A 22995-nucleotide genomic window follows, 5' to 3' on the forward strand; every position below is an offset into this window, starting at 1 on the left:
TCTCAGCCTTCAGATCTTGGCTTAAAATTCACTACCCCTGGACATCCTGACCCTCAATTTGGTTGTTATATCACAACACTTTTCACTGTTAAACCATCTTTGCTGTTGAACACCTAGGGAGTAAGCTCTTTGAGAGGAGGAAACAGTGTTTCTTTTTGTTTTTATTTTGTTTGTTTGTTTTTTCTTCCCACTTTTGAATCACTGTTTCTTGCACTGAGGTGCTCCAAATAGTTGTTGCAAGACTGACCAAACTGGGGCTTCCCTGGTGGCGCCCAGGGAAGTGGTTGAGAATCTGCCTGCTAATGCAGGGGACACGGGTTCGAGCCCTGGTCTGGGAGGATCCCACATGCCGCGGAACAACTAGGCCCGTGAGCCACAACTACCGAGCCTGCGCGTCTGGAGCCTGTGCTCCGCAACAAGAGAGGCCGTGACAGTGAGAGGCCCGCGCACCGCGATGAAGAGTGGCCCCCGCTTGCTACAACTAGAGAAAGCCCTCGCACAGAAACGAAGACCCAACACAGCAAAAATAAATAAATAAATTACTAAAACTCCTACCCCCAGCATCTTCTTTAAAAAAAAAAAAAAAAGACCAAACTGAATGAATAAATCCGAATCCCTTGAGCACATTCCAGGCTCACATCTGTCTTTACTTTGTGAACTTAGGGGTGGATGTTGGAACTTACAGCCAACTTTACTTCAGGTGACTCAAACAGATACTTGTACACCAATGTCGACTGCAGCATTATTCACGATAGCCAAAAGGTGGAAACAACTCAAGTGTCCATCAATAGATTAGTGGATAAACAAAATGTGATATACACATACAATGAAATATGATTCACCCATAAAGAGGGATGAAGTTCTGAGTGTGCCTTTGAACACATGGATGAACCTTAAAAATAAAGTGCTAAATGAAATAAGCTGGACCTAGAAAGACGAATACTGTATGATTCTACTTATATGAGGTACTTAGAGTAATTAAATTCATAGAAGCAGAAAGTAGAACAGAGGTTACTAGAGGGGAGTAAGGAGGAAGAGTTATTATTTAATGGTTATTGTTTTAGAGTTTCTGTTTGGAGTGATGAAAAATTTTGGAAATAGATAGTAAGTATAGATAGGATATAGATAGTAAGGATAGATAGCAAGTATACTTAATGCCACTGAACTGTATACTTAAAAAATGGTTAGAATGGCAAATTTTGTATTATATATATTTTACCACAATAGAAAAAAAATTTTTTTAAGTACTGGATCACTTGTAAGACAATCCCCTCTCCCACTCTCTTTCCTACTCCTAATACAACTCATTCTTAATTCCTTTTCAGGTTTTGAGTCCTTCTGCTTTGTTTTAAAAAAAAAAAACCCTGATTACTGTTTATCTAGGAATTCTCCTTTTCAGAGGCACATAACAGAGTGCTCAGCATGCCAGGCATGTTTTACATGCTGTCCCTGAGGCTGGAAGCAGAGTGATCATTTCTCTCTGTTACGTCAGACTTCTTAAGAATATAAATGGGTCCAGGGCCACAGAATTTTATGACGGGGTTGAATGCTTCCCTTCTCCCCCACTTCGACATCTTAACAGGAATGAAAGTTTAAAGAAGATACAAAAAAATGGATAGTGAAAGTCTGTGTCCTATTACTCAGGTAAAACGTTACTTGTGAATTTTCAACTTTGCTAGTATTGCCAAATTGCTCTCTAAAATAGCTGTACCAAGTTATACTCTCACCAGCAATATATGAGAGCTCTTGTGTTCCACATCTTTGCCGATATTTGATATTAACAGAGCATTTTCTGGGGGTAAGGGTAGAGTGAGGGTGAGGATTGGCTTTTTGTGGGTATTGTGTTATTTATTTATTTAAAGTTTTGAATTGAAGTATAACATGTTTGCAAAAACTGTCTCATATCAGAGACAGACATGTTGGTAAATTATCATGCAGTGAGGATGCCCATTTTAGCATCACTCAAGCTAAGAGTTTATGCTTTTTGCTGATTTTATGGGGAACAAATAAGTCTCATTGTGGTTTTATTTTGTTTCACTAATTTCTGGTGAGGTTGATCATCCAATTTACATTCAGATTTACTCTTTTGTAAATTGATACCAGCAGCTAACACTTCCCGAATGCTTCCTGTGTGCCAGATATTCTTCTCAGTGCTTTACTGTATCAACTCACTTAATCCTCACAGTGGTCCTATGTGGAATGATATTACTATCTCCACTTTACAGATGAGTAAACTGAGGTCGTTACATGGCTAGTCACTTCCCATGGTCACATAGTTAGTTAATGGTGAAGCCAGAATTGGAATCTAGACAGTCAGACTTGACATTTGGGTTTGTAGTCACTGTGCTATTACTGTATAACTTCATGTACTAGTTATCTATTATTGCATAATAATAGATAATTCCTAGACACAGCAGCTTAAAACAGGAAACATTTATTAACTCATAATCTCTGAGTGTCAGAAATCTGGGAGTGGCTTAGCTAGGTTGTTCTGTCAGGATCTCTCATGAAGTTGCAGTCAGGAAGTCAGCTGGGACTTTGGTCATCTGAAGATTTGACTGGGGCTGGAGAATTTGCTTCCAAGATGGGTCATCCATATGGCTATTGGATGGAGACCTCCATTCGTTGCCACAAGGGCCATTCCCTAGGGCTGCTTGAGTGTCCCCATAACATGGTGGTTAGCATCTTTCAGATCAAGTAATCCAAGAAAGAGCAAAGAGAAAGTCATGATGCCTTTTAGGACGTAAAAGTCACACATAGTCATAGAAATCACACACACGCTTCCCATCATTCCCATCTTATTCTATTTGTTGGAAGTGAGTTACCAAACTCAACTCACACTCAAGGAGAAGGAAATTAGCTCTATCTTTTGAAGGGAGTATGGACAGAATTTGTGGACTTTTTCTTTTTTTGGCTGCTTTGGGTCTTCATTGCTGCGCACGGGCTCTCTCTTGTTGCAGAGAGTGGGAGCTACTCTTCATTGCAGTGTGCGGGCTTCTCACTGAGGTGGCTTCTCTTGTTGTGGAGCACGGGCTCTAGGCGCGCGGGCTTCAGTAGTTGTGGCTCACGGGCTCTAGAGCGCAGGCTCAGTAGTTGTGGTGCTCGGGCTTAGTTGCTCCATGGCATGTGGGATGTTCCCGGACCAGGGCTTGAACCCGTGTCCCCTGCATTGGCAGGCAGATTCTTAACCACTGTGCCACCAGAGAAGTGTGGACATATTTTTAAACCACCAAATATACTGCCTGTATTCTTACGGTTTTATTTGTTTTTTTTTTTTTTACTTTGTCTTTTGTGATTCTTTTTTTAATTAAAATTTCCCCCAATTTTATTGAGATATAATTGACATGTAGCACTTTATAATACATTCAGCATAATGATTTGACTCACATACATCATGAAATGATGACCACAAGAAGTTTAGTGAACATCCATCATTTCAAATAGATACAAATATTTCTTTGCTTGTGATGAGAACTCTACTCTCTTAACAACTTTCATATATAATATACAGCAGTGTTATATTTATCATGTACATTACATCCCTAGCACTTATTTACCTTATACCTGGAAGTTTGTACCTTTTGATTGCCTTCATTCAATTCCCATTCTTCCTGTCCCCTCACCTCTGATAACCACAAATCTGATCTCTTTTTCCTTGTTTATTTGATTTTGAAGTATAATTTACCTACAACACTATGTCCATCTTGTATGATCCTTTATATATTCTAGATACACATGCTTTGTTGGATAAATGCTTTGCAAATATTTTCTCCGAGATCTGTTGGGATTATGATTGGAATTACAATGAATGTACAGATTACTTTGAGGGAAACTAACAGCCTTATATTACTGAGTCTTTCCATTCATGAATATAGTATATCTCTTTATTTGGGTCTATAATGCATCCTGTAATTTTTTATGATTTTCTTCACTAAAGGCCCTACACATCTTTTGTAAAATGTATTCCAAATTATTTTTAAAATTTATATTTCTAATTATTTTTGTCTATAGTATAAGAATATAACAGACTTGAAAACACTGAGTTAATATCTAGCCACTTTTGTTGAACTCTCTTATTACATTTTGGATTTTCTCCATAGTCAACTAGATTGACTGTAAATACTGGCAGTTTAGTTTCTTCCTTTCTAACTCTTGTGCCTTTTCTTTTTCTTGTTTCACTCTGTTAGCTAGACTTCCAATATAATAATGCACATACTCACTCTTAAGAGAAATCCCTCTCTTAAGTTCTTACTAAAGAGAAATTCTTGCCTGAGGAGCCATCTATAACAAGTAGCTTTTGCTTCTAGCCAATAAAAAACAAAGCAAACAGAACCAACCAAACAAAAATAAATAAATAAATAAAAATAAAACATAAAATGAAAGCCAAAACAAGAGAAAAAATCCAGAATTGTCAACAATATCCATTAACAAGGGAATGAATGAATAAGCTGTGACATAGTCATTCAATGAAGAGTTATACAGCAGTGAAAATGAATAAATAAGACTACATGTATCAACATAGATAAGTCTCAAAAATACAATAGGAGGGAAAAATGCAAATTGTTGATGAATACATACCATGTGATAATATGTTAAAAATATGGAATAATATTATACCGTGTATGCCACATATACACAAATTGGAAGGATCGGGACCAACTAAACATGGTGTTTACTAAGTGAAGGGAATGCTACTGGGGGTTTCAGCTTTATTTGTGTTGTATTTCTTGTGGATGGTGGTACATGAGTCTTGGTCATATTATCTCTTTCTAAGACATCCCATGAGGGAAAGAAAAGAGAATTGCAAAGTACTATGCAGACAGAAGTAGCTGTCAAAATGTAAAGCTTAATCATGTGTCCTCTGCTGTGAGACTATTTAGCTTCAAATTCTGGTGCTCCCCCACCCATTATATTACCTTGGCCAAATTCTTTGTCTTCTCTGTGCCTTAGTTTCCTTGTCTATAAAATGAAATTTAATAACATTACCTAATTTTTTTCTTCTCTATTTTTTAAAAATTGAAGTATAGTTGATTTACAATGTTGTGTCCATCTCTGCTGTATGGCAAAGTGACTCAGTTATACACATACGTACTTTTTGTTTTTATTCTTTTCCATTATGGTTTATCCCAGGAGATTGGGATATACAGTAGGACCTTGTTGTTTATCCATTCTAAATGTAATAGTTTGTATCTACCAACCCCAAACTCCCAGTCATCCCTCCCCCACCCCCTCCCCCTTGGCAACCACAAGTCTGTTCTCTATGTCTGTGAGTCTGTTTCTGTTTTGTAAGTAGGTTCATTTATGTCATATTTTAGATTCCACATATAAGTGATATCACATGGTATTTGTCTTTCTCTTTCTGACTTGCTTCACTTAGAATGACAATCTCTATTTGCATTCATGTTGCTGCAGATGGCATTATTTCATTCTTTTTTATGGCTGAGTAATATTCCATTGTATATATGTACCACATCTTCTTTATCCATTCATCTGTCAGCAGACATTTAGGTTGTTTCCATGTTTTGGCTATTGTCAACAGTGCTGCTATGAACATAGAGGTGCATGTATCTTTTTGAGTTATAGTTTTGTCCGGGTATATGCCCAGGAGTGGAATTGCCTGATCATACGGTAGTTCTATTTTTAGTTTTCTGAGTAACCTCCATACTATTTTCCATAGTGGCTGCACCAACTTACATTCCCACCAACAGTGTAGGAGGGTTGTCTTTTCTCCACACCCTCTCTAGCGTTTGTTATTTGTAGACTTTTTTGTTTTTAATTTATCTATTTATTTTTGGCTGCGTTGGGTCTTTGTTCCTGCATGTGGGCTTTCTCTAGTTGTGGCGAGCCGGGGCCACTCTTTGTTGTGGTGCGCGGGCTTCTCATTGCGGTGGCCTCTCTTGTCGCGTAGCATGGGCTCTAGGCGTGCGGGCTTCAGCAGTTGTGGAGCATGGGCCTAGCTGCTCTGCGGCACGTGGGATCTTCCCTGATCAGGGCTCAAACCCGTGTCCCCTGCATTGGCAGGTGGATTCTTAACCACTGCGCCACCAGGGACATCCCTGTAGACTTTTTAATGATGGCCACTCTGACCTGTGTGAGGTGGATAACATTACCTGTCTTATAGGAGAACTGAGATGATAAACAAGGCTGTAGGAACCACTTATGAAGCATTGAATAACAGTAGCTATTAAAACAATCTTCATAGCTGAGAGTGCATTTCTGCATTTCTTTGACATGCATTTCTGTGACGTTTAAAGCAAGAGGCCACATTCTGTGCTCTGGTGATGGAGAGATGCTCTTGAAGTTGAATGCCAGCCCTGAATCTTATTTGTGAGTACAAAGGTGAGATTGTTAACATGGTATACTTAGACATATAGGACAATTCAAATCTATCCGGGCCGCCTATGTTTTTACTTGGTAAATCTGGCAAACCTGGATGTGAGGGAAGGGCGCTTGAGGCGTGAAAGAGAAAGGTGACTATGGGAAGTATCACAGAGTTCAGTATGGCCTTGGCATAATGTGGGCATGGGGAAAGTAGATGTGCATTTGTATTTCGTGTGTGGGTGCAGTGCGGAGAAAAGAAGCATGAAGCAAAGCTGAAAAATAGGTAGAATCCAGGGTTTTTTAAGCCTCATACCTTTTTTCAAAAATTAATTAATTTATCTTGGCTGCGCCGGGTCTTACCTGCGGCACGTGGGATCTTCGTTGTGGCATGCATGTGGGATCTAGTTCCCCCAGCAAGGATCTAACCTGGGGCCCCTGCATTGGGAGCACGGAGCCCCACCCACTGGACCACCAGGGAAGTCCCAAAGCCCCATATCTTATACTATGGAATTTGTACTTTAACCTGTTGCCATTGGAGAAGCATTGAGAGATTCAAGGAAAGCCGGGAAGTAACATGAACAGATTATTGTGTTCAAAGATCCCCCTGGAGGCAGAATGGGGTGAAGGTGAGAAACTGGGGGTGGGTGGGCCAGCAGCTACTGTTTATGCAAGCTGTCTAGGTAACAGTCTGGGTAGGAGGTTGGAGGCTTAATGGAAACAGTGGAAGGTGAGGTGTGCCCAGATTTAGCTGATGCTCAGGGGCAGACCTGGCAGAATTTGAGACCATTTGGATCTACTGGTGGTGAGGGAGGTGGAGGCACTGGGTGGATTCTGAAGCCGGTGCCTTGGCACACAGGTGAGCGATGATGACTTTTTTAAACAAATAAATTTATTTATTTATTTATTTTATTTTTGGCTGCGTTGGGTCTTCGTTGCTGCGCGCGGGCTTTCTCTGGTTACAGCGAGCCGGGGCACTCTTCCTTGCGGTGCGTGGCTTCTTATTGCGGTGGCTTCTCTTGTTTGGAGCACGGGCTCTGGTATGCGGGCTTCAGTAGTTGTGGCATGCGGGCTCGGTAGTTGTGGCGCACGGACTTAGTTGCCCCGCGGCATGTGGGATCTTCCCAGACCAGGGCTCAAACCCGTGTCCCCTGCATTGGCAGGCGGATTCCTAACCACTGCGCCACCAGGGAAGTTCCGAGCTATGATATTAACAATGGTGAGGCACAGGCTGAGGAAGGCGTTTGGTGAGAGAGAGACAGTACCTTCAGTTCTGGGCATGCTCAGGTGGCATTTCCTGGAGCAGAAGCAGGAGAAAGGTGGGGTTTGCGGGGTTGGGGGGGAGCTATCATTGTCTAATGTGGCTGCAGCCATGGGGTCCCTGAGATCTCCTCTGGGAGGGAGGAGCCTGAGATGGATATTTGAAGAAGCAGAGGGAGACCTGGGAAGATAAGTATCCCTAAGTGAGGTGAGGGGTAACAAAAGGGGTGCCAGCTATGAAATCAGCCAGAGGTTAAGCTGAAAAGAGGCCACGGGCTAGCTGGGGTGTCGCTGGTGGCCTTACAGAGAGCAGTTTCCCTCAAGCGCTTCAGGGCAGAAGACAGAAGGAAAGATGAATGCAAAATGCTTGGGGCCCAGTGTTCTACTTTTTTTTTAATTTAGATTTTATTTATTTACTTTTTTTTTAACATCTTTATTGGAGTATAATTGCGTTACAATGGTGTGTTAGTTTCTGCTGTGTAACAAAGCGAATCAACGGAGAAGAGACTCAAAGCAGAGACGCTGAGTGATTAACAATGTGATCATTCACAATGTACTACAGCTGAAAATCTCCTTCAACTCGTTTTAGGTTGTGCTGTGGCGTGAGAGGCTGACTCATGTCTAGCCAGTCTCCCCCCATTTTTTGCAAAATCAACTTTGTTTCCCCCTTCCCAATATTTTTCTGAGAAAACGATTTTATGCGTCTTTATTAATAATGTATTTTATACCCTAAATCAGAAATTTTGCCCAGCCCTTAATGACCTGCTGAAGTTTTCATGACACTGTGCATTGGGGAAAACCTATTCAATAATACAATTCTTGAATGATAAACAAAATGTAGAGAATAAAAAATAATTAAGGAGCCAATTTTACCTCTCCTGTATGACAGACAGATTAAATCCCTAGAACATGACATGATTTCATTAAAAAAAAAAGTCTCCTAACTCTCTCGTTCATTGTTGTATCTCTCATCCAATCTTGTGCCTTGCACTCAGTAAATACTTGTCAATGAATTAAAGATATCACCCATTTGGTATTAATCATATGTTGCTTTGCATTTAAAATGAATATGTTTAATAAGTCATGGGGATGTAATTGTACAGCACAGGGAATATAGTCAATAATGTAATAACTGTGTGGTGACAGATGGTAACTAGACTTATCGTGGTGTCATTTTTAATGTATAAAAATATCAAGTCACTATGTTGTACAATTAAACATATAATATTGTGAGTCAATATTACTTCAATTAAAAGAAAATACAATGAATATGTTTAAATCTCACTCCAAATGAGGATGTTTCTTCAATGACTATGTTTAAAACTTTATCACCAGATTTTTTGTATCCCTGAAGTCAGGATCTATAAATTACATCTCCTTGCATCCGAGATCTGGAATTTGGTAGGTTGAACAATGCTTCTTGAATTGTAGAGCAAATCACTTTAACTATAAAATGGTAGCACCTATATGTATATTTATAGCTAATACTAACTAAAAACTTCCTGCTGGGTTTTGTGGATCCCCTTTATCAGGATAAGGATGCTCCCTTTTGTCCTAGAGCGCCAAACTTAAAAAAATTATGAGTGATTGTTGGGAATTCCTTGGCAGCCCAGTGGTTAGGACTCAGTGCTTTCACTGCCAGAGCCTGGGTTTGATCCCTGGAAACCCAGGGATCTTGGGGAAACCAAGATCCCGGAAGCTGTGCAGCGTGGCCAAAAAGAAAAAGAAATTATGAATGATTGTTGAATTTTACCAAATGACCAATCTCTAGATAATCATATATTTTTCTCTTTTAATTTGTTAATATGGTAAATGACATTAATTTTTCAACTAATGCTAAACTTATTTTTATTCACATACTACAACTAACTTGGCCATGAGAGTCTTTTCGTTTTGTTTTCAATGAGTTTTTGTTTTTTGCAGTGCTGGATTCAGTTTGCTAATATTTTTAAACCAAGCTTTATTGAAAAATAATTTGCATAAAATCCACCCATTTTAAGTATATAGTTTGAGGAGTTTTAATTAAATATATACATTTGTGCAACCAGTACTGCAATCAAGGTATAAAATATTTCCATTACCCCCCAAACGTTTCCTTGTTTTCCTTCTGGTCAGTGTCCTGCAGCCTTGGGTCTGGCAATCCAGTGGTCTGTTTTCTGTCATTATAAATGAGATTTTCCTTTTCTAGATCTCATATAAATGGAATTATGTAGACTGTGCTCTTTTACTCAGTATAATTCTTTTAAGAGTCATCCATGTTGAGTCTATCAAGAGTGTGTTTCTTTTTTTGATGAGTAGTATTCCATCGTAAAGATATACAGGCACACCTCGTTCTATTGTACTTCACTTCATTGCACTTTGCAGATATTGCATTTTTCACAAATTGAAGGTTTGTAGCAACCCTGCATAAGGCAAGTCTATTGGCACCATTTTCCCAACAGCATTTGCTCACTTTGTGTCTCTGTGACACATTTTGGTAATTCTTGCAGTATTTCTAACTTTTTTATTATGATTTATATTTGTTATGGTGATCTGTGATCAGTGTTCTCTGATGTTACCCTTGAATTGCTTGGAATGCCATGAACTGTGCGACATAAGACAGTGAACTTAACTGATAAATGTTGTATGTGTTCTGACTGCTCCACTGACCAGCTGTTCCCTCATCTCTCTCCCTCTCCTCAGGCCTCCTTATTCTTTGTGACAGGGCAACATTGAAATTGGGCCAATTAATAACCCTACAGTGGCCTCTAAGTGTTCAAGTGAAAGGAATCGTTGCACGTCTCTCACTTTAAATCAAAAGCTAGAAGTGATTAAGCTTTAGTGAGGAAGGCATATTGCAAACCAAGATAGGCCCAAAGCTATGTTTCTTGCACCAAACAGTCAAGTTGTGAATGCAAAGGGAAAGTTCTTGAAGGAAATTAAAAGCACTACTCCAGTGAACACACGAGTGATAAGAAAGTGAAACTGCCTTATTGCTGATATGGAGAAAGTCTTAGCGGTCTGGAAAGAAGGCCAGGTCAGCTACAACATTCCCCTAAGCCAAAGCCTAATCCAGAGCAAGACCCTAACTCTCTTCATTTCTATGAAGGCTGAGAGAAGGGAGCAGGCTTCAGAAGAAGTTTGAAACTAGCAGAAGTTGGTTCGTGATGTTTAAGGAAGGAAGCCATCTCCATGACCTAAAAGTGCAAGGTGAAGAAGCAAGTTATCCAGAAGATCTAGCTAAGATAACTAATGAAGGTGGCTAAATTAAACAACAGATTTTCAGTGTAGATGAAACAGCCTTATATTGGAAGAAGAGGTCACGTGGGACTTTCATAGCTGGAGAGGAGAAGTCAGTGCCTGCCTTCAAAGCTTAAAAGGACAGGCTGACTCTCTTGTTAGGGGCTAACGCAGCTGGTGACTTTAAGGTGAAACCAATGCTCATTATCATTATGAAAATCCATAATCCTTAAGAATTATGCTCAATCTACTCTGTCTCTCTATATAAATGGAATAACAAAGCCTGGATGACAGCACACCTGTTTACAACATGGTTTACTTGAGTATTTTAAGCTCAGAAAAGAAGATTCCTTTTAAAATATTACTGCTCATTGACAACATACCTGGTCACCCAAGAGCTCTAATAGAAGTGTACAAGGTTCGTGTTGTTTTCATGCCTGCTAACACAACATCCACTCTGCAGCCCATGGGTCAAGGAGTAATTTTGATTTTCAACTCTTATTTAAGAAATCCATTTTGTGAATCTACAGCTGCTATACATAGTGACTCCTCTGGTGGATCTGGGCAAAGTAAATTGAAAACCTTCTGGAAAGAATTTGCCATTTTAGATACCATTAAGAAGATTCGTGATTCATGGGAGGAGGCCAAAATATCAACACCAACAGGAGTTTGGAAGGAACTGGTTCTCAGCCTCATGGATGACTTTGAGGGGCTCAAGACTTCAGCAGAGGAAGTAATTGCAGCTATCATAGAAATAGCAAGAGAACTAGAATTAGAGATGGAGTCTGAAGATGTGACTGAGTTGCTGCCATCTCATGATAAAAGTTTAACAGATGAGGAGTTGCTTCTTGTGGATGAGAAAGAAAATGGTTTCTTGATATGGAATCTACTCCTGGTAAAGACGCTGTGACAATTGTTGAAAACAAACGGTTTAGAATATGACATCAACTTAGTTGATAAAGCAGTGGCAGGGTTTAAGAGAATTGACTGCCGTTTTTAAAGAAGTTCTCCTGTGGGTTAAATGCTTATCAAACAGCATTGCATGCTACAGAAAAGTTGTTAGTGAAAGGAACAGTCAATCTGTGAGGTGTCAAGATGTGGCAAACCTCATTGTTGTCTTATTTTAAGAGATTGCCCCCGCTACCCTGCCAACCTTTAGCAACCACCATTCTGATCAGTCAGTTGCTGTCAACATTGAGGCCAGACACTTCCCCCACCAAAAGATTATGACTTGCTAAAGACTCAGAGGCTGGTTAGCACTTTCTAGCAATAAATCATTTTTAAATTAAGATGTACATTTCTTTTTTAGACGTAATGCTATTGAATACTTACTAGACTACTTCTACTATAGTGTAAACATAACTTTTATATAAGCTAGGAAACCAAAGAATTTGTGTGACTTGTTTTGTCGTGGTGGTCTGGAACTGAACCCATGATATCTCTGAGGCATGCCTGTACTACAATTTTTTATTCACTGAAGGGGATCAGATTGTGCCGCTTCAGAATATGCCACTTTGGCATAAGGATTATTTTGATCTGAAGGCAATTGAGAAACAGCAGATGTGGAAAGAGTTTTCTGCCCTCCTATCTGCCTAAAAGCAGGGCATAAATTTCCCTTTGTGAAGGTGTCTTCCCTGCTCTCTCCCGTATCAGGAAGGGAAAAACAACCCTTATGACTGGAGACAGAAAGTTGACATCAAGATGGGTCTTCACAATAAATATTACTAAAATAATTTTTCTGTTAGTTTCCAGTATGTTTACCTTCTCATAATTTACCTCCTCTAGAAGCCCAAAGCCCCTTTCCTATGTCATGCCATTTCTTCACAATTTATCACTCTTTCTTAAGATGGTATATATAAACCTCAAATTCTAACCACCCCTTTGAGTTAGTCATCACTGAATTCTCCTGCATGTATATGCATTACACACATAAATAAACTTTTTTTTTCCCTCCTGCTAATCTGTTGTTTGTTAGTTTAATTTGCATGTCCCAGCCACCGAATATAAGAAGATAGAGGAAAAGTGTGTTTCCTCCCCTATACCATTTACCTTTTGACAGACACCTGCATTGTTTTAGTCTTATGCTATTATGAATAAAGTTGCTATGAATATTCATGTACATGTCTTTATGTGAACAAATCATTTCTCTTGAGTAAATGTCCGGGAGTAGAGTTACTGGGTCATATGATTAGTATACGTTTAACTTAAAGAAAGAAAAAACTGTCAAAATGTTTTCTGAATTAGCTGTGCCTTACGTTCTCACCAGCAATGTGTAAGAAATCCAGTTACTTCACATCCTCTCTTTAATACTTGATATTGCCAGGCTTTGGTTTTAGCCATTACTGGGTGTGCAGTGGTTTCTCATTGTGGTTTTTTCGTTTTGTTTTTTTGCGGTACGCGGGCCTCTCACTGTTGGGGCCTCTCCCGTTGCGGAGCACAGCCTCCGGACGCACAGGCTCAGCGGCCATGGCTCACGGGCCCAGCCGCTCCGCGGCATGTGGGATCTTCCCGGACCGGGGCACGAACCCGTGTCCCTTGCATCGGCAGGTGGACTCTCAACTGCTGCGCCACCAGGGAAGCCCTCTCATTATGGTTTTAATTTGCAATGATGTTGAGCATCTTTTCATGTGCTCCTTGGTCATTCATATATCTTCTTTAATGCACAGTCTGTTCAAATCTTTTGCCTGTTTAAAAAATTGGGTGGTTTATTTTCTTGTTACTGATTTTTAAGAATTCTTTAGATATTCTGGATACAAGTTCTTTGTCACCGAAGTATACTGTGAATATTTTTGCTATGTGATTTCTCTTTTCTTTTTTTAATGATCTCCTCTGAAGAGCATAAAGTTTTAATTTTCATGAAATCCAATTTATTATTTTAAAAAATAGTTTGTGGCTTTTGTCTTTCCCAAGGTCATGAAAATATTCTCCACTGTTTTCTTCCAGAAGTCTTATAATTTTAGGTTTTGGACTGGGATTTATCTCAGACTAAAGATATGAAGTGGACATTTTTTGGCTCGCATGTGTCAGAAGTGTTGTGAACTGTGTATCCATATCATCAGAGATTTGGCTGTTGGGGGGACAGCAACCTGATAAGCAGGGAGCATTGACATTCCTTGCTTGTGACCAAGAAGAGTCTATGTGGTGTTCCTTTAGCATCATATGTATGTCCATTTCCTTATCAACCATTCTCCTAATGCTTTTAATGTCTATCAGTCAACAATCAATTCATTCATTTATTGAAAAACAAATCAATAATTTCATTAGGGGCTGTGAAATGAAAATTTTTAATTAATCCTGTTATTCCTTCTATATTTACTAGCTGGCATTCTGTAAAATAGAGCCATTTGGCTCTCCTAAAATACATTTTATATTAGAAAGCCAAGGTAAATGCTTAATTTCTTCCCTTTACCAATTTTCTCAGTAAGAATTTGGTTTAACAGCTTCTTTAGATAGTGACGAATGAGTTCCTCCTCCCCCACAGCTTTATTTTTTTTCAATACAATGGAATTTTTGGTTTTAATATAGTCAATGTGTGTCATTCAACTATAATCATTCTTTTTGATGCTTATAAGCCCTTAAGATCCTCTTCAACTTACTCCTGTGTCTTTTTTTTAAAAAAAGAATTGGCTTTTTATTATTTTTTATTTTATTTATTTACTTTTGGCTGTGTTGGATCTTCGTTGCTGCACATGGGCTTTCTCTAGCTGTGGTGAGCAGCGGCTACTCTTCATTGTGGTGCGTGTGCTTCTGATTGTGGTGGCTTCTCTTGTTGCAGAACACGGGCACTAGGCACGTGGGCTTCAGTAGTTACGGCACATGGGTTTAGTTGCTCTGTGGCATGTGGGATCTTCCCGGACCAAGGCTCGAACCTGTGTCCCCTGCACTGGCAGGCGGATTCTTAACCACTGCGCCACCAGGGAAGTCCCACTCCTGTGTCTTTTTGTTATGATTCCATTAACCTTTGAAAGTTTCCCTGGTTTCAAGAACTACAAAAATGTCACAGGCTCCCTTTGTATCCTTCCCGTCCTCCCTCTGAATCAATTCTTTCTCTAAGGAGTCCTCATTTCTCTTCATGGGAAATGGTACTAGAGACCAAAATCAGGATACAAGTTGTTTTTATTTTCTTGCCAGTTTATGGATGCATTTAAAAAAATAAAAAATATTTTATATACAATATTGTATATTGTTCTTGAGTTTGTTTTTGGCAGGAGTGTTGTTCTGGGTACTAGTGTACCATATTGCCAGAAATGAAAATTTTCTTACCGAATATCCAGTGTCAAGCATTTTACTACACAAACTATTCTCACATCGGTGAAATACGGTGGAACTCTTATTATCATGCTCATTTTAAAGATGACAAAATGAGACTGAGAGACTAAGTGGCTTACCTCAGGTTAAGTGGCAGGGTGGTCTTTGGAGCCAGGCAGTTGGACTTGGGAACATGGGCTTGTTACCACCATGCTATCATGCTGCCCAGCTACTCAGAAGTATTGCTCACAGGACGCTTGGCAGGAAGTAATTTACGTGGCATCGATTGACTTGCAAGAATTTTTTTTTTTTTTTTTTGAGAAGCAAAGCTTACGAAATATGCAGAAACGGGGTTAGAACAAACAGATAAAGATGTTTCTGTAGAATCGGAAAATCGTCCTAGATAGTCCTCCTTCTTTCAGTATTTTATACCGCCAACAGAGTTAACCCTTCTGTTGTGACACTCCAACCAATCCTCCTCTGGTCACTCTCAAAACTGAACACACCTGACTCCAGAATGTCATTATCTTTTTTGTGTGTGTGTGTGTGTTTCTTTTGTGGTTTTTTTTTGGTGTTTTTGTGTGTTTTTTTGTGTGTGTTTTTGTGTGTGTTTTTTTGTGTGTTTTTTTTGTGTTTTTTTTTGTCATTATCTTTTAAAAATTGATATATACAGAAGATTACATGTAATCTGATGTTAGTTCTTAAGCATAACAATACAATGAACACTGTGTACCCACCACCCAATCCAAGAACTAGGATATTACCAGACACTTATATCTATGTTTCTCTATCCTAATCCCCTACCTCTCATCCCCAGGCCCACCTTTTTTTTTTTACTGTTATTTATTTACTTTTTATTGAAGTATACTTGATTTACAGTGTTGTGCCTATCTCTGCTGTACAGCAAAGTGACTCAGTTATACACATATAGACATTCTTTTTTATATTTTCCGTTACGGTTTATCACAGGGTATTGAATCTAGTTCCCTGTGCTATACAGTAGGGCCTTGTTGTTTATCCATTCTATATATTATAGTTTGCATCTGCTAACCTCAACCTGCTACTCCATCCCCGCTCCCCAATCCCCTCTGCCTTGGCAACCACAAGTCTGTTCTCCAGGTCTGTGAGACTGTGTTTCACAGACAGGTTGATTGGTGTCATATTTTAGATTCCACATATAAGTGATATCATATGGTATTTGTCTTTCTCTTTCTGAGTTACTTCGCTTAGAATGATAATCTCTAGCTGCATCCATGTTGCCGCAAATGCCCAGGCCCACCTTTGAAAGTCAAATATGGTCTTAGCTGTAATGTATGTCTGTTTAAGAACCCTATTGCTCACCTTTGCTTGTTTGGGGCACTGTATAAATGATACGTAGTCTTCTGTCACTTGCCTTTCCCTCCTCAGCATTGTGTTTCTAATATTTATCCATATTATGTGTAGCAGTGGTTCGTTTTCTCTGCTATATCTATCATGTTGTATCGTGTGGATATACAATTTATTGATCTACTTTTCTGTTGGTGACCGGTTGGGTTGTTGCCAGTTTTTTTGCTATTGCAGACACTGCTCTGATCTTATATACATACGTCTCTGGTGCACGTGTGCCAAGTGCAAGCATTTCTGTGGGATGTACAGCCGGGAATGCAATTACTGGGTTGGAAGGTATGTGAGTGTTCAGCTTGGCAAGATAATGCCAAACAATTTTCTGAACTGCTTGTTCCAGTTTACACCTTACCAGCCATTGATCCACAATATCTCTAGTAGGTGATCTTGTCAAACTTCTAAATTTTGCTAAACTCATAGGTATAAAATTACATCTGATTGAAATCCTGGTTTGCTTTTCCATAAATCCTAATGAAATGAGCATTTGTTCATATTTTTATAGGCCATGTATGTTTCCTCTTCTGTGAAAAGCCTGCTTCTTGCAATTTTTTGGACTATTTTTAATGGATACGTTATAATCCACTATATGGTTAAAATATAATTCAGTCAGTCCTCTGATTAATATTTTCCCAATATTTTGCCATTATAAATTAAACTGACATGATGGTCCTTTGTGTACATCCAAGATTATGTCTTTCAAATAAATCTTAAAAGTGGAGCAGGCTGTGGTGGCAGATATGCTCATTTTGAAAAGGTTTTGGTATACACTGACAAATTACCTTCTGAAATGGTGGCCCTCTACGTGGAGAGATTTGTCTTTTAAACCTGTGAGAGAATTCGCCTGTGATGCCACCTGGTCCTGGACTTTTGTTTGTTGGAAGATTTTTAATCACAGTTTCAATTTCATTACTTGTGATGGGTCTGTTCATATTTTCTATTTCTTCCTGGTTCAGTCTTGGAAGGTTGTACCTTTCTAAGAACTTGTCCATTTCTTCCAGGTTGTCCATTTTATTGGCATAGAGTTGCTTGTAGTAATCTCTCATGATCCTTTGTATTTTTGTGGTGTCAGTTGTAACTTCTTTTTCATTTCTAATTTTATAGATTTGAGTCCTCTCGCTTTTTTTCTTGATGAGTCTGGCTAAACGTTTATCAATTTTGTTAATCTTCTCAAAGAACCAGCTTTTAGTTTTATCGATCTTTGCTATTGTTTTTCTCACTTCTGTTTCATTTATTTCTGCTCTGATCTTTATGATTTCTTTCCTTCTACTGACTTTGGGTTTTGTTTGTTCTTCTTCCTCTAGTAGCTTTAGATGTGAGGTTAGGCTGTTTATTTGAGTTTTTTCTTGTTTCTTGAGGTAGGATTGAAAAATCTAAGCAGTTTTATGGCTTTTGACAAAGTTGCTGTCAGCTTAATGATATAGGGAGATCCTGGGAGAAGCTGAAAGGGGGTGAGGCCATGCTCTCAATGGCTCTTCTGAGGAAGGTGGGAAGTGAGCATGAGTTTGGAGGTGAGTGTGTGGGTGCCTCAGACCCGATCCAGCCGGAGGAGAAGAACCAGTGGCAGACGTAGACAAAGAGACTTGGCCTTATGCAATCATGGGAGCTGATTACACGGTCTCTGTAAGGCTGTTGTCACTTGTCTGTCTGATGTAGGAGCTTGCAGTCCATGGGGCAGGTGGTCAGGAATTGAAGATGGATGGAAAGATGGGGAGAGTGAGGGAAGGGTGTGCCCCACAAGCATGAGTGAGAACTGAACCCACGTTAGTTCTTGTTGCCACTCACCTCGATGGCATGGGCCTCCCTTGGAAGCCCAGGATATTTGTCAAGGACCTAAACACGCACACCTGGCTCAGGCGTCAGAGACCCCGAAGGTGGGAAGGGGAAGGTGGGCTATTTGCAGGTCCAGCTGCTGTTCCCAACAACAAGGTGAGTCAGCCGATTAGCAACGTGTGTGCATCTGTGCATGTATGTGTGCGTGTGCGGGCAAGGATTTACAGCTGCCGGCATATAACAGCATAAAAGACACTGTCTCTTTCCTTACCCCATTCAGCCCTCACAACAGTCCTGTGAAGTTGGAAGTGTAATTGTTTCCAATTTACAGGTGAGTCAAATGAGATTCTGGAGGGAAGGTAGCTTGCTCATTTATCCAGGGAGAGATGGAGTTGAGACTGCTTTAGGTCAGCCAGTTTTCATTCATATGAACCCTGCAGTGGAAGTGCCGAGTCTTAACCGCAGGACTGCCAGGGAAGTCCCTAGGACAGGTTTTGAATTCTAATTCCTGCAGTTTCCCTACAATCTGTGGTTGCTCAAGTTGGCTCTTGGTCTATTAGGGATAAGAAAGAGATCGATGAACATATAATTTACACATGACAATAGTTTTTAATAGAAATCTTGGCCTTTTCTTCTTTGTGGATTATTTTGGTAACATCAGCAGTTCAGTAGGCATGTATATGAAATAGGTTAGCTTTTTAAGAAAATGGAGTGGAAGTGTTAAGGTATATTGTATTTATCTTTGATTTCTTTTGATTTTAGTTGATCAGAAATTTCTTTTAGTGAAAATGAGAATCTTTGGCTTATTTCAACTCTTGAAAAATGAATGTGGGGAGGCTGAAAAGAGTATTTTATTGATTTATTTATGTAATTGACATATAACATTAGTTTCAGGTGTACAACATACTGTTTCAATATTTGTATATGTTGCAAAATGATCACCACAGTAAGTCTAGTGAACAGTATTTTAAAATATAAGGTCAGTCCTAGTTTCTTCCAACTGGTCAGTGATATGGAAAAGGAAAAGAACTACGCAAACTGCTTTCTCTAGAAGCAGGTACTGGGACACAGTTTGTGTGCAAGGTGATTAATAAGGGTCGACACCTGTAAAGGAAGGGGCTGGGACGCAGGGGGCAGAGGGAGAGGGCCCACGTAGCAGGCCTAGCAAAGCCTTGGTCAATCCAGTGGGTCTCTCTGGAGCAAATGTTGTCCATCAGAGTTGTCTGTCCTGTGTCAGGCCAGGAAGTTGGGCCTTTCTACCCTGCCTTGACTGTGGGCTACTTGGGGAAGGTGTTTACCATGGGTGAAGAGGCTTTTGGAATCGACCTCATGCTCTGCAGCTGGGCTGCAGGTTCTCCTTGAGGGGATCTGGGTGGTGCACCTCCATGGCTGCTGCAAGACCTGTTACAGATTAAAAAAGACTTAAGGGGGCTTCCCTGGTGGCGCGGTGGTTGAGAGTCCGCCTGCTGATGCAGGGGACGTGGATTCATGCCCCGGTCTGGGAGGATCCCACATGCCGCGGAGCAGCTGCGCCCGTGAGCCATGGCCGCTGAGCCTGCGCATCTGGAGCCTGTGCTCCGCAACGGGACAGGCCACAATAGTGAGAGGCCCGCGTACACCAAAAAAAAAAAAAAAAAAAAAGACTTAAGGAACATTAACCAAAGGCAGGGGATTCCTGATTCCAAGAAGCAACCATAAGAAGATATTTTTGAGACAATGGGGGAATATCGACCGGGTATCAAATGATAGTTAGGATCTATTATTAATTTTATTGGTTGTGATAATGATATTGTGGTTATGATAGAAAATGTCCTTATCTGTTAATGACATATCTTGAAGTATTAATGGTGGTATAATAAGATGTCTAGAAAAACAGTAACAGCAACACAAGTGGAAGGGTTACTGGTGAAACAAGAATGCTAAATTGTTGATAACCATTAAACCTAGAGATGGGCTCACACGGGTATTTTATAGCATTCTGTGTATATATTTGAAATTTTAAGCATAATAAAATTTTTTCTCTTGGTAAAAGAATTATAATAAATAGAGTGGGCATATGTTATTGGGTGTCTCATATTCTAGAGCTAGACATGAACCCAGAAAGAAGTCAAATTGAGTACCATGTTCATCTGCCCTTTTCAGGAAACAAAGCATCCTGCAATGTCAGCCCATAGCTTTCAGTGGAATTTGAGGATTTCCCTGAGTGAGGCCAAATGAATAACTGGGAAAGGAAAGATTGAAATAATAGGATGGCAGTAAGGCAGGGAGAAAGAAAACAACTTAATTCTGAGAGCATCCAGCCACAATACTAGGGGCTTTCCACACTTCATCTTATTTAATTCTCACAGTAATCACCCCATGCTATTGTTCAGGATTTCCCAGGATATGATTCTCATTTTGCAAATTAGAATATTAAGACTCAGAAATGTGGGAGCTCATCCAAGTGCTGGAGTTGGGATTCCAAGTCGGGTGGTGTCTGGTTTCTAGGCCCTTGCACTGGGCCACTGGGGCTCGGAATGGGTGACTTCTCAGGCTCCTGAGGCATCTGGCAGTGCCGCAGGAGTGCGAGCAAGAGAACCGTCATGTCTCAGGTCTCAGGTGAGCTCCCGTGATGGGCCGCCAAGTGAGGGGCCTTGGCTTTGCGCAGGAAAGAATTCAAGAGCCATAATGAAGTGGAAGCGAATTTAGAGAGATACACTGGCCTGGGGTATGGGGGTGGTTAGTGTTTACGGGCGGGGTAATTTCATAGGCTAACGAGTTGGGAGGATTATTCCGACAATTTGAGGGAAGGGGCAGGGGTTTCCAGGAATTGGACCATCACCCACTTTTTGGCCTTTTACCGGTCGGCCTCGGAACTGTTTTGGCGCTGGTGGGTGTGTAACTTAGCATATGCTAATATATTACAATGCGCATATAATGAGGCTCAAGGTCTACAGGAAGTCGAATCTTCTGCCATCTTGGGCCGAGTTGGTTCTAACTAGGTTTTGTTGTATCCTCAACAGCTGCCTCATTTGTTTAATGCTTGTGCCCTGCCCCCTTCCTTCCTGTCTCAGCAGGACCCCTGGGGCCGCAGATTCTCCCTTCTGGAAAATGCAGGGAGTACACATCCTCCCTTGGCTACCAGGCACTTGCCCAGACCTTCCAAAGGCCGGGCATCACCCTCTCTGCTCATGACATTCCTCCTGCCTTATTTCCCGAAACTAGAAAAATTAGATGAGAAGAGAGATACTACTCTGGATCCTAACCAGAAGAAGTTGTGAGGTTTCTCTCTCCCCCCGGAGCTTTTTCTGTTTCTTGTTCTCTCATCTGCCCACCTTCAGGTAACGCCCTTTGTGATTTGTTGTCTGCCTGAAACCAATATCCTTTGGTCTTCCATGAAGATTGTCTAACAACTCTGGGAGAGGGTCATGGGAGAGTTATTTTAGAGTTGGCAGTGGATTCTTAGGACAGAGCCTGGAAACTGTGTGTTACAGGTCAGGAGGAGGAGACGATCCTTCCCTACGTCCAGGTGTGGGATATGCAGTAGGGCCACCGAGAAAGAAAAATCAAGGAGGGCAAAATCCTTCAAGTCCACGCCAACGCCATTTGCAATGAGAAGGGAGAGGGGATGGAGGCTGTGCAACTGAAATGAGGGGGAAAGTGCATTTCTCCAGATGACAGCGGAACTGTGCAAACTCCCCGGGGTCTGTGTAAAAACAGGCTCTTCCCGAGTGGGCGAGGGGGCGGGGCGGGGCGCCGGCTCTGGGTCGACCTCGGGCGCTAGGACTCTGAAGCAAGTTACGAGGTCTGTGCCTAAGTGGCTCCGTGTTTAACCTGATCAAATCAACACGGTTTATTACCAAGGCCTCAGTGTCGCATCAGAAGTTTTTTTTTTTTTTTTTTGCTTATGGCCTTGGTTGGAGAAAGCATCAAGGAATCCAGGGAGGAGATCTTCAGTAATAAACTGACACTTAAAAGTGCTTTCCGATGATTTTGCTGAGTCACTGTGGTGCTGGGCATTAGGCTTTGAAATGCTGTTACGTGGTCAAGCGCATGCGCTGAGAGGGAACCTGCAGAACGATTTGCAACTGAGGTTTCGCTAAGGGTCAGTTTTCAGGATGTTTATATGAAAAACTTTCTACGCGATACTCTACCTGATGTGCTCTCACTTTGTCACAGCAATGTTTATCCCTCCCACACTGCTACCGATTTCCTGCTTCCCAACATTCCTCCAAAAAAGCTCCTTTTTCTTGCCCAGTGAGAGAGGTAGGCACTGATGCCAAAGCTGGAAGTTCCCAGCAGGAAGTGGTGACGCCCCACCTTGCTGATGCGGTTTCCGCTTAAGACATTAGCTCTTTGCTGCCCCCTGTGGGTGGAGGTTTCTTTCCCCCTCCAGGCCCTTTAGTTCCCAGTCTCACCTGGGGATGTCGGACTCAACGGAGCAGAAGAGAGACCAAACCAGTTTAAAGTCACAAACCACGTCCTCTGGTTACTGACTTTCGTCCGTTTTTGGTCTGTGGTTTTCTTCAGGTAGATTGAGTAGAGTCTTCTCCCTTCGTTGTTCCCTGGGGCAAGTCCAAGCAGACTGGCCTCAGCTTCTTTCTCCCAGCTTTAGATGTCAGAATCCCTCTCTTACTCTGTGTTTCCACGTTTTCCTTTCCTCCTCATTTAGTGACGCCGCACGGGCCAGGCTTGGTAAGTGGACCCGGCAAGAGGAAGATGAATAAAACGTGGTTCCCTGGTTTCAGCAGCTCACAGTGAGCTGGGGGAGACAGAAATGCAACTCATGGTGAGTGACTCTTCTTTCTGTTTTTTGTT

At 40.9% G+C, this 22995-nt stretch overlaps 1 long non-coding RNA gene across 3 annotated transcripts in view; it reads left to right on the forward strand.

The window, feature by feature from the left end:
• The first annotated feature begins 1146 nt into the window (after nucleotides 1–1146).
• LOC116742309 overlaps nucleotides 1147–22995 on the forward strand; it is a 190988-nt gene continuing 169139 nt past the window's right edge. For all 3 annotated transcript variants that reach the window (XR_004346413.1, XR_004346414.1, XR_004346412.1), the window contains exons 1-2: nucleotides 1147–1644; nucleotides 22850–22966. This is a non-coding gene — a long non-coding RNA (uncharacterized LOC116742309). The remainder of the gene's footprint in view (nucleotides 1645–22849; nucleotides 22967–22995) is intronic.

Source organism: Phocoena sinus, chromosome 17, assembly GCF_008692025.1.
Source record: "Phocoena sinus isolate mPhoSin1 chromosome 17, mPhoSin1.pri, whole genome shotgun sequence".
NCBI classification, from domain to species: domain Eukaryota; kingdom Metazoa; phylum Chordata; class Mammalia; order Artiodactyla; family Phocoenidae; genus Phocoena; species Phocoena sinus.